Raw genomic sequence first — 11,438 nt, 5'->3', positions numbered from 1 at the left:
AACTGAAACAGTTTCCGAGGCCATCTCTTTGGACAGGGACTGGACTGGACTGTGGTACATAGAGTGATACTCGTGAGGAGTGTGCCTCTTAGCTCAAGTAATGACAAGAGACTAAATGGGCAGCTTCTGTCCAGAGGTGAGATAGGAAGGCAGAGAGGGTTAGGAACTGGTTGAATGGACATGGGGAATCAGGTGGAAAGGAGGAGTGTGCTGTCACATTATGGGGAGAGCAATTAGAGTCACATAACAATGTATAAATTTTTGTATAGGAAGTAAATAAATAAATAAATTGACTTTTTATGAGATTATTACTGGATAGACCATGGCCCTCCCCCATTGGGCAGCTTGCCTGGATTCAAATTTGATTCAGTATTGTAAATCTTCAAGATTCTAAGCTTTTGATAATTAAAGCAAGAAATATCAAAATTTCCTTATGTTCAACCTGGAGATTATGTTTACTGGAAAAGACACCCGTTAAAAGTTCTTCTTGAATCTCGATGAAAGGGACCATATTTGATCCTTCTCATTAATCTTTGTGCTGCTAAACTATAGAGAGTTAAGGCTTGGATTCATTTATCCCAACTGAAGAAAGCCCCGACTCCCAAACTATTGAGCCTTCTGAAAGACTGAGATTAATATTCAAACAGCAAAAAATAGAAGAAGAAGTCAAAGAAACAGATGACAGCTGGGTTGGCTGCTTTCCTGAGCTCTCCAGAGTGGACCTGAAACTGCCTTTGCAGCCTGCAGTAAAATTTGCACTACTGGCCTTTTTCTTTACCGTTTTTGGTATCTTAGTATTGTTAGCTGTTATGCATGATTGTGGGATTATATCGTGGTAGTTTTGGTGATTATATTATGCTAATTGTTACCTTCGAAATAAATTATTTAAATGAGGGCTCTAACTCTCTGAATCTTAGTCACTGGGATCATAATTTTTGCTTGTAGATATTTTGATTGTTTTAATGATCTATCTCGTCTGTTAGAAAATCTTGGTGGCAGAGTGCTTGGTTCAGTGGTTCAGCTGCTAACCAAAAGGTCGACAGTTCGAATCCACCAGGTCCTCCTCGGAAACACTTTGGTGCAGTTGTGCTCTGTCCTGTAGGGGTGTAAGAGTCAGAATCGACTCGATGGCCACAGGTTGTTTTTTTTTTTATCTCATCTGGTGCCACCTTCTGACCATTATAGTCATTTTTGCTTAATTTGAATTTTTAGCTTTCCATTGTTTTTAAAATAGCTTTGTTTTATAAACTCAGACTTGTAGTATGGTAAAAAAAAAAAAAAAAATTTAGCTGTAGAGGGACTAGGAATTTGTTCTCAGATTACCCTAATCCTTTTTATTATCATTGAACTCTGTCTTAGGCTAGGTATTCTAGAGAAACAAATTAATGAAGTGCACGTGTGTGTGTGTATATATATATAGAGAGAGAGACAGAGACAGAGACAGAGAGACATATATATCAAGGAAATGGCTCACACGGTTGTAGAGGCTGGAAAGTCCCAAGTCCATGGGTCAGGCTGGGAGGCTTCTCCTGACTCACGTAGCTGCAGGGGCTGACAAACCCAAGATTGGCAGGTCAGACAGCAAGCCTCTGGCTCACAGGCTGCAGAGGCCAATGAATCCCAAGATTGACAAGTAAGATGGCAGGCCACTGGCTCACAGGCTGCAGAGCCTGACAAATCCCAAGATCGTCAGGTAAGCTACTAGCTCAAGTCCGAAGAACTAGAGGTCAGGTGAGGAGCCAGCTGCAGGATCCAGAGCAAGAAAAAGCCAGTGAACTTTGCCAGAAAGTCCGGATATATTGGATGTAGGCCACACCCCCAAGGAAACTCCCTTTCAACTGATTGGCTGCTCATAGCAGATCTCCTCATGGAGGTGATTACATCATATCAGATCTCATTATGGAGGTGATCACATCATTACATAGCTGCCAAAATACATCATAACTGCCAAACTACTGAGAATCATGGGCCAGCCAAGTTGACACACAAGCTTAACCATCACAGACTCCAACTGTGAGGTATTATTCCTTGTTTTAATATATTGTTCTTCCCCTGAGACCCAGACCTCTCTTTATAAACACCATTTTTAGAGAATAGTCATATTTCTTCTGTCTGGGATTGGAATCCATATTAGTCCTTTTGTTTTAAACTCTAATTGCTTTTTTTTATAATTGTTACTATCATTTATATGTTATTAACCCCTTGATTTTAGTACCAGTCACAGATTAATTTAGTAAGACACGTGAATATTGAAGTCACTTTGTATCTTTTTGTCATTAGCTATCATTCTATTGTCATTTATTGGTTAGTAGTAGCCTTTTTATCATACTTTATGCCTTTCGCTGCTTACGTTTATTTTGTCATCGCTATTATTTGTATGCTAGTAGCCCTTGTTTATTTCTTTTGGACAGTGTTTCTCCACTGTGAAGCCCTTCTTAAACTTTCTATTCATACTGCTGCTCATCGCAGCTTCCATTAATTCTTGGCATGAGAATGCCTTTGTTAAGCTTGCTCAGGCAGTTGTGCAATCCACAAATCTGACTGAATGCTGGATCTGTCATCCATTACCTAAAACTGTAAATGAGAACTCAGATCCATTAGCTACTCCCATACCAAATTATAGCTTTGTTCCCCCTGCTGTCATCAATTTTAACATCACCTCTAGGCGAGCCATACATGTGAGACTATGGCGTCCTCCTGAGATACCAAGTCAACCCCAGGTCCCGTGTTTCAGTCTGACTCAAATTAGAGAGTTGTCATGGTTTGAATTACGTCCCCCCAAAAAATGTGTGTATCAATTTGGCTGGGCCGTGATTCACAGAATTGTGTGGTTGGCCTCCATTTTGTGATTGTAATTTTATGTTAAAGAGGATTAGGGTGGAATGGTAACACCACCTTTACCCAGGTCACATCCCTGATCCAATGTAAAGGGAGTTTCCCTGGGTTGTGGCCTGCACCACCTTTTATCTCTTGAGATGAAAGGGAAGCAAGCAGAGAGTTGGGGACCTCATACCATCAAGAAAGCAGTGCTGGGAGCAGAGCGCATCCTTTGGACCGGGGTCCTCGCACAGAGAAGACCCTAGTCTGGGGGAACATTGATGAGAAGGCTGACAGTGAGAGAAAGCCTTCCCCTGAAATGGACGCCCTGAATTTGGACTTTTAGCCTACTGCACTGTGAAGAAATAAATTTATCTTTGTTAAAGTCATCCACTTGTGGTATTTCTGTTAAAGCAGTACTAAATGACTAAGACAAGAGTGTTCCAAAATACCCTGGATCTCCTCTTCAGATTGTAAAAATGAACTCTTAATTTCATATAATGCTCCTCCCAGATACTGAAATATGGCTTTTTCAGGAAATTTAACAGTGTGTCTACAGGGAGGAAGGTCTTTTTGTGTCCAAATGTGGAATTGGCTAAGATTAGGACTACTGTCTATTTACAGCAACTCCTTGAGAAAGAATTGGTTTGAACATTCTAATCAAACCATCCCTCTCCCATGTAAAGATGACAGGACCAGCATAATATATGCCCCATATGGATAAGTATTTTTTTGTGGAGGATCAAGATACCCCACCTTTGCCAATTTGAATCCAAATCCTGTTTGGATGGTTGGAATATGACAGGCCAGTGTACCTTAGGCCATATGGGAATTCCTTTAGACATCCATTCTTACAATGAGAGTTTACATTGGACTGATCACCTGAAACTATTAGAAAGGAAGAGAAACAGTCAAGAGCTATGACTGTTCAAGACTCACCAAAGTAGTTTTAGATAATCGAATTGCTTTCTGTTTCCTGTTAGCCCAGCAAGGAAGGGTCTGTGCTATAGCTAACATGTCTTGCTGCACCTGGATTAACACCTCAGAAGAGGTAGAACAAGACATTAAACTAATTTGCCAGAAGGCTACTTGGCTCCACCTTCACCCTCAGACTCCCTTTTTCTAGATATTTTCAGCTAGCTACCCTTAGACATTGGATCACGGATTAAGTCTAACTTATCAACTAGATTATTAATACTCATCATTGTAATAATCGTAGGGACTATTGAATGTTGTATGAAACTTTTGACAAATGCTGTTACCCAAAAGACTCATTTAATGCCTTTGAAAAGAATGATATACATTGACAGTACTTATATTTCAGGTGGACTCGAGCCCACTCCTTGAATAAGCCATCAGATGTCAGGTTATTCCTCTAATGTGGTCTGGCCTGCACTAACCTGAAGTAGTAAAACCACACAAGCAAGAGGCTAAAGCTATGGCATGGTGAAGATGTGAAATAGTGCCAAGTTAACTTTTCCGGATGTTTTGCTGCTATTCGTAGTTTGATTTCATTTTTCTTGAATCAACAGTCAGCACCCCTGGAAGCAGCAGTCAGGAGACTGAATGACGTAGTATATTTGTGCAGGTCTGCTGCAAAGGACCTTTTTAAAATGTTGAGAGGCAGAGATGTCACATTGAGGACTAAGCTGCGATTGACCCAAGCCATGTTATTGTCAACCACCCTATATGTGTGGGAAGGTTGGACAATGAATAAGGAAAATCAAGGAAGAATTGACGCCTTTGTATTAGGGTGTTGGCAAAGAATATTGAGTATACCATGGACTGCTAGGAAAACAAATCTGTCTTGGAAGAAGTACGGCCAGAGTGCTCCTTAGGAGGGAGGATAGTGCAGGATGGGGCAGAATTTTGTTCTCTTCTGCATGGAGTCACTGTGAGTTGGAGCTGACTTGGCAGCACCTAACAACAGCAGTCATTTCACACGCATAGCGTCTGAGGTCTTAAAGTTGTATTAAACAAACAGCCATCCAGAATAAAACATATGCTCAAAGTCCACGCAGAAGAAAGCCTTCCTTCAGAATAGTGGTCAGTGAAATGATCAAAAAAAATTTTTGAAATGCTTGATCAAAAGGAGGTAATGTGTAAGGGAATTTTAAAATTTGAGGTACCTTAGAAAATCTGAAATGGCCGGCTTCAGGTTTGAGTATGACTCCAGTGGCTCTTTCCACTTCCACCATAGCAGTGGCCATTTTCCGTGCAGACATAATCATGAAACTAAGAAATGTCTGGCAATGATGATACAACTACACTGTGACAGCTCTGAGAGAAGAGTATCCGGTAATACTGATGTGTCTACCCTGCAACACCCCCCCACCGTCACATACCCTTATGATTACCACATTGTAACCAATCTAAGGAAGACACATATCCTTTTAAGGCAATTGCCTTACAAGCTTCCACTATAGGAAATCTTGCCTTTTGAGTTTCCACCACAGGAAGTCCCACCTTTAGGAGACCTTAAAATGATATGCTACTAATCGAGTGATGTCTTTTGATGATCTCAGCCTGTAATTACCAATCAAATAATGTCTTTCAATGATGTAAGTTTGTAAATATCAGTCAAGTACTGTACTTCATATCCTTTGTTTCCCCCTTCTAAAATATCACTGCTGAGTCACCATAGTGGATTACTGGGTTCCACCACATGGAATTCAGTCTATCTCCTGCTCAAGCTGTCTCTTTACTTTCACTAAATTTCTCAATTTTACATTAAACAGAGTATGAATGATTACTCTCTGACAGTCCTTGGTTACTGAGAGAGAACCTCTAAAACCTTGGAATTTCCCCAGTAATCATAAATGTCTTTGATGAGGGCTCCAGACCATACCTAACCTAGCGGGTTATGCTAATGAGGTGACTCTTGGGTGGGAGCTGGCAATATGATACGATATTAAGCTTGTGATCACCTCGTCGTAACAACCGACCTCAGGGGAGAGGACTGGAGTTTGCATTATGTAATGACACCCTCCAGCACATGGACACTCCATGGGCCTCCTAGTTGGTGAAAGACATCACGTGGGAGAGTAGTGCATCCCTTTTTGGGACATCGAAGCTCCATGCTGGGAACTCTCCTCTCAGTTATCTATTGCTGCTGTAATAGAAATGGGTGGCTTTAGTGAACAGAAATTTATTTTCTCACCATTTAGGAGGCTAGAATTCTAATTTCAGGGCGTTGGCGCTAGGGAAATGCTTTCTGTCTCTGTAGGCTCTGGGGGAAAGTCCTTGTCTGTCAAGGATTGAATTGTGACCCCACAAATATGTGTGTCAACTTAGCTAGTCCATGATTCCCAGTATTGTGTGATTGTCCACCATTTTTTCATCCGATGTGATTTTCCTGTGTTGTAAATCCTACCTCTATGATGTTAATTAGGTTGGATTATGGACAGTTACGTTAATGAGGCAGGACCAAATTTACAAGATTAGGTTGTGTCTTAAATCAGTCTTTTTTGAAATATTAAAGAGAGAAGCTGCAGAGAGACATGGGGAACCTCATACCACCAAAAAGCAAGAGCAGGAGGATAGCGTGTCCTTTGGACCCGAGGTCCCTGCGCTGAGAAGCTCCTCAACCAGGGAAGATTGATGACAAGGACCTTTCCCCAGAGCCAACAGAGAGAGAAAGCCTTCCCCTGGAGCTGGCATCCTGAATTCTGACTTCTAGCCTCCTGCACTCTTGAGAGAATTAATTTGTTTGTTAAAGCAATCCACTTGTGATACTTCTCTTATAGCAGCACTAGATAACTAAGACATTGTCACTTTTCAGCTTCTATTCCTTGGCCATCATGGTGATCTTCACGTGGCATGGCATCTATCTTCCCCCATCTCAGCTTGCTTGCTGCTTGCTTAATCTGCCGTTTTAAATCTCAATAAATTAGTTTAAGACACATCCTACACTTAGAATGCCTCATTAACGTAACAAAGAAAACCCATTCCCAAATGGAATTCTAACTGCGGGTATAGAGGTTAGGATTTGTAACACATATTTTTGGGAGACACAGTTAAATCGATAACACCTCCCAAACCTCACTCTATATGTCTCTTCATTTGTATCCTTTTTGCTGTAATAAAATTATAATTGTATGTGTGATGCTTTCCGTGAGTTCTGTGAATCATTCTAGCAAGTGATCAAACCAAAGGGAGTAGAGAGAGCCAGGAGGTCAGAGTGAGGGGTGCTGGTATCCCCTGCGCTTATGGCTGGTATCCTGAGGAGGTAGAGGGAACCCCTGTATTAGTAGCCAGCATGTTGGAAGTAAGGGTGTCTTGTGGGCTTCTGAGCTTATGGCTGTTGTCTGAGGCCTTGGGCCAACTTGGCAGTCTGGTGGACTGTGTCCTCTAACCTGTGAGATCTGACCTAGCTCCAGGTGGTTACGGTCAGAAGGGAAGTTGCTGCATGTGCAGCTGGTGTCAGAACAGAAGTGGCAGAGAAGTAAAAAAGTGGGGATTTTGATTATGTCCTCTCAGCTTGTTAACTTTTGTGTAGGTGCAGAGAATGCAGATGGTTGAATAGGTTAGATTAAGGAGATTGCAGGACAGTTCTGATAAAGGAAGGGACATTCAGGATGGTGGGGAGAGGGTTTGAAACAGGTTTGGTGTGGGGGAAAGAAAGATTGTGAAGTTTGGGAGAGTTTGGTTTGTCTTCAGAGGGGAGCTACTTGAAGCTTCTCAGGATAGGGGTGGATATTTGTTATTACTGATCAAGTAAATGATAGAGAATTTTTGGGCTTTCTCGTACAAATACCCTCTGAACCCACACAATGTATTGTAAGAGAGATGAGTGTGGTGGACAGACACCAGGCCTCTGCTGCAGGGGCTGCAACAGCATAGGAGGGAGGCACCTTCCTATCAGCCTACAAGAGGTGAACACACAATGGCAAATGTAAACTTCTGCCTTGCACATTGTACTGAATAGTCTCTGCCCCCTCTGGCTACATCCTCCACCCTTCCCTATTTGGTTTCTACTCTGGGGTGCTGACCTTTTTATTCACCACAATGGGCTCCCTTGCCCTCTGGCTTCTGGTTGGCCTCTGGCAATGAGATGGGAGTGGGAGCAGAGGACCAGACGGCTGGAGGAAACTGAGAGGTGGGAAGTTTACTCCACTCCTCCCTCCCTGCTAGGCTGCGGGATAGCAGTGGTTGTATTCCTCTAGATAAGGCGCTAGCTTCAATCTTGTACCCTCTCCAAAAACTTTCTGGATTCTGATAACCCCTTTCCTACCTTACCCCTTCAGACCTAGTGTGTGAGGTTTCCCATGATGGCCAGCCCCTGAATGCTCCACCATACCTCGTTGTGAGCACCATTAAGTCTATCCAATCCTTTGTAAATAGTCTGCATGTTAACCAATGCTCTGTATCTCATTCGAGTACACCATCTTTCTTAAGGGTAACCTGATTAATACATGCAATCTAAGCCCCTCCAGTTGAAGATGTTATCACTCTCAATCCATTTCTTCATCCTCCATATATCTAATGTATTAATGGTTGTCATGATTGACCAGTAGGAATGAACCAGGGGTAGTAGAAATATGTTGTTGTTAGTTGCCATTGATTCGATTCCAACTCGTGGCTAACCCACATGTTACAGAGTAGAACTGCTCCGTAGAATTTTCTTGGCAATCTTTCCAGAAGCAGATCACCAGCCTTTTCTTCCATAGTACTGCCAGGTGGGTTCGAACCATCAACCTTCAGGTTAGCAGTCAAGAGCAAACCATTTGCACCACCTAGGGACCTTATTTTTTGTAAAAACTAGCATTGTATAGAGTAGGAGTCAGCAAACTGGCTTGGATCTGTTAGTAAAGTTTTACACAGCCATGCCTACTCATTTAAAAAGCAGTCTATGGCTGCTTTTGTGTTATAACGTTAGAGTTGAATAGTTACAGCTGAGATCAACTGTCCTGTAAAGTCTAAAATATTTATCTGTCCCATGTGTTGACCCGTGGTATAGAAGAAAGAACGTACCTGGCCTGAGTATCAGAAGACCAGAGTCGAGCCCTAAATCCACTACTTATTTTGTGACCTTGGCCAAGTCACTTTACTTCATCAAATCTCAGTTTCCTCACCTGTAGAATAATAATAACCCACACAGTTATTGTAAGAATTGAAGTTATCGTTAATCACTATTTTTCAGGAGTTGCTGTCATTTGAGGATGTGGCTGTGTTCTTCACCAAAGAGGAGCAGGAAAACCTTGACTCAGCCCAAAAGTACCTCTACAGAGATGTTATGCTGGAGAATTACAGAAACCTGATCTTCTTGGGTAATGACTTGGTCTTTAAGATTTGGCTTTGTTTGTGTGTTTTCAGTGTCTGCCCAAGTCTTCAGTCCCTTATCTGCAATTCCAAAATCAGAAAAAGCTGAAAACTGGAAGATTTTTCATAACTTACTTGGCTACAAAAATCTGACCTGAAACTATCGGGTGGCAAAACTTGATTTTATTTGACAGGAAGCTATTTTTGTGCGTATCAATATAGTTAGCCTAAGAAGTAATCACTTGATGTCCATAACCTATATGATTTAGAATTATCAGTGTGTTTGAGGATACAGCTGTAAGCCCTTTTGGAGGCATTATGTAATATATATGCCAGCTTACCTTTCTAAAATCTCAAAAAATTCTGAATTCTGCAATACATCTGTCCCCAAGGGTATCCGAAAAGGGATTGTGGACATGGTGATGAATAGTTGCTTTTTGTTTTTAGAGTTCAGACACACTTAATCCATTCTCCACCCCCACCCCACGCCCACCTTTCACATCCACATCTATTAGACCTCTAGGAGTGGAAAAGATTATGACCGATTTGGATTCCAAAGGCCAGCTTCTTATTCTTTTGAAGTCTTTCTCTCTCTCTCTCTCTCTCTCTCTGGAATGGATAACTTTATTTGCAACACCAGGGGATGCCCTGGAAATCATTCCTAACTACATTTCTGAACCTTTACTACTTCCATCTTCCCACCAGCCTATATTTGCCTTATTCCAGTGTAGTCTCCTACTGTGGAGTTTCCCTGCCCTCTCTGAGGTGTGGGGGCTGATAATAGTTTTCTTTCTGGGGCCACATATTTGACCCCTCACATTGATAATCTTGGCACAGTTGTGACCACCTCTTGTGGGATTGTCCACCAACCTCTGTTTTTTTGTAATGTTCATTTTCTTTTTAAAAGCATTACAGGGGCATAATTGAGTATGTGGAAGGTACAGAAAAGTATCAAGGGAAGGGAAAAACTTTCAGGGGTAACACTGTTAATATTTTGGAATATTTGCTTCCAGTCTTTTTTCCTATGCTTTAAAAAATATATGTGAGCATATTCTGTATATAATGCCTTTATTTTTTTTTTTTTTATTATTGTACTTTAGATAAAGGTTTGTAGAACAAACTAGCTTCTCATTAAACAATTAGTACACATACTGTTTTGTAACATTGGTTACCAACCCCAGGACATGTCAACACACTCCCTTTCTCAACTTTGGGTTCCCCATTACCAGCTTTCCTATCCCCTCCTTCTTGTCCTTCCCCCTTGGCTGGTGTGCCCCGTTAAGTCTCGTTTTGTTTTTTGGGCCTGTCTAATCTTTGGCTGAAGGGTGAACCTCAGGAGTGACTTCATTACTGAGCTAAAAGGGTGCCCGGGGGCCATACTCTTGGGGTTTCTCCAGTCTCTGTCCGGCCAGTAAGTCTTGTCTTTTATTGTGAGTTAGAATTTTATCCTACATTTTTCTCCAGCTCTGTCTGGGACCCTCTGTTGTGATCCCTGTCAGAGCAGTCAGTGGTAGTAGCCAGGCACCATCTAGTTGTGCTGGACTCAGTCTGATGGAGACTGTGGTAGTTGTAGTCCATTAATCCTGTGGACTAATCTTTCCCTTGTGTCTTTGGTTTTCTTCATTCTCCCCTGCTCCAGACGGGATGAGACCGGTGGAATATCTTAGATGGCAACTCGCAAACTTTTAAGACTCCAGACGCTACTCAACAAAGTAGAATGTAGACCATTTTCTTTATAAACTATATTAATAATGCCATAATTCTTAACATTATACCATCAGCAATTTCCCTGTTATTAAAATCCCCTATAAATCTAATAAATGATCATAATGTAATTCCACTGTATGATACATAATAATATTTAATTATTTTCCCATTTGGGGATGTTCACCTTGACTTTGTTTTTATTTGTTGGTTTGCTTGTGTGTGTATCATTTTCTGTATTATAATGTTCCAGAGGATGCTTCTGACTATAAATCTTTACATGCATTTCTGATTATTCCCCAAGAATTAGAATTTTGGAGTTAAAGGATATGGGCATTTTAAGTCTCTTAATATATATTGATGAATGAGTTTCCAGAAAATTTGTACTCTCTGAACAGCAGTATTTGAGAGTGCTTCTTTACTATATCACTGCACTCCTTTAGAGATTTTACTAATTATAAAAATAATATATGTTCATAATAGAAATTTTGGAAACTACATCAGTGAATAAAGTAGAAAATAAAAAGCATCTGCAGGCCCATTGCCCAGAAATAACCACTGTTAACATTTTGGTTTACTCTTTCCTAGTCTTTTCCTATATATAGTTTTTAAAAATAGCAACTACAAAATGCAATAATTGAGTTTTCTATTCTGCT

General features: G+C 41.1%; 1 protein-coding gene and 1 long non-coding RNA gene across 8 annotated transcripts in view; one reads left to right on the top strand and one right to left on the bottom strand.

The window, feature by feature from the left end:
* LOC111822397 (uncharacterized) overlaps positions 1-9,552 on the top strand; it is a 29,424-nt gene extending 19,872 nt beyond the window's left edge. The window contains exon 3 of the long non-coding RNA XR_002825672.1: positions 8,960-9,552. This is a non-coding gene — a long non-coding RNA (uncharacterized LOC111822397). The remainder of the gene's footprint in view (positions 1-8,959) is intronic.
* LOC105756785 (zinc finger protein 789) overlaps positions 1-11,438 on the bottom strand; it is a 224,699-nt gene that overhangs the window by 126,764 nt on the left and 86,497 nt on the right. The window lies entirely within an intron of this gene.

This window comes from Trichechus manatus, unplaced genomic scaffold (assembly GCF_000243295.1).
Source record: "Trichechus manatus latirostris isolate Lorelei unplaced genomic scaffold, TriManLat1.0 scaffold00170, whole genome shotgun sequence".
NCBI classification, from domain to species: Eukaryota; Metazoa; Chordata; class Mammalia; order Sirenia; family Trichechidae; genus Trichechus; species Trichechus manatus.
Note: the sequence above shows the minus strand (reverse complement) of the source record. Positions and strands in the feature narration are given on the sequence as shown.